Consider the following 1146-nt stretch of genomic DNA (forward strand, 5'->3'; position numbering starts at 1 on the left):
TGTGTGTGTGTGTGTGTGTGTGTGTGTGTGTGTGTGTGTGTGTGTGTGTGTATATACATATATACACACACATATATATACATGTATATATTTTGCATATATATGTGTATGCATGTGTGTATGTATGTGTGTGTGTGCTTGCTAGTGTGTATGTGTGAACGTATAGCTTCTTCTCTTTTAATTTTTTTCCTTCTTTCCTTTCATTGGATGAAGATTTTAGGTCAGAAACATTAAAACATTATCGTTTCCATTTCTCTGAGCATGAAACGAATAAAAATAACCAAAACTTTATTGTATTTTGTCTTGTTTTTCATATTGTCATTTTCATTATCTATCTATACACACACACACACACACACACACACACACACACACACACACACACACACACACATATATACATATACATGTATGTGTGTGTACGTATATATATGTATGTATATATATATATATATATGTGGTCATCATTTTAACGTACACTTTCATATCCTTGAACTGGTAGAGGAAATTCCATGAAGCAGATGCCTTCCCTGTCACCAACACTCACATGTTTCCAATTAAGGTAATATTTCCCCATCTCCAGACATGTTTTCCCCAGAAGATTAGAGATGGAGGAAGGATACCGTTTGTATGACGGTGACACTTGTTTACAGCTATCATGCACTATCAAGACAAAGAGATACTAACAGACACACACTCATTTGCGTACATATATCATTGTCATTATTACTTAACATCCGTTTTCCATGCTGGCATGGGTTGTATGGTCTGACAAGAGCTGGCAAGGTTACGCTCCACACCAGACTCCATTGTCTGATATGTGTGTGTATGTGTGTGTGTGTGCATGTATGTATGTATGTATACATAAGCATATATATATATATATATATATATATAAACGACAGGCTTGTTTCAGTTTCCCTCTACCAAATCCACTCAAAATGCTTTGGTCGGCCCGAGGCTATAGTAGAAGACACTTGCCCAAGGTGCCACGCAGTGGGAATGAACCTGGAACCATGTGGTTGGTAAGCAAGCTACTTACCACACAGCCACTCCTACACCTGGAGATGGAGATAGATAGATAGACAGACAGACAGACAGACAGACAAGCAGACAGGTAGGCAGGCAGGCAGACAGGCAGGCAGG

The sequence above is a fragment of the Octopus bimaculoides genome, chromosome 8 (genome assembly GCF_001194135.2).
Source record: "Octopus bimaculoides isolate UCB-OBI-ISO-001 chromosome 8, ASM119413v2, whole genome shotgun sequence".
In the NCBI taxonomy this organism is placed as follows: domain Eukaryota; kingdom Metazoa; phylum Mollusca; class Cephalopoda; order Octopoda; family Octopodidae; genus Octopus; species Octopus bimaculoides.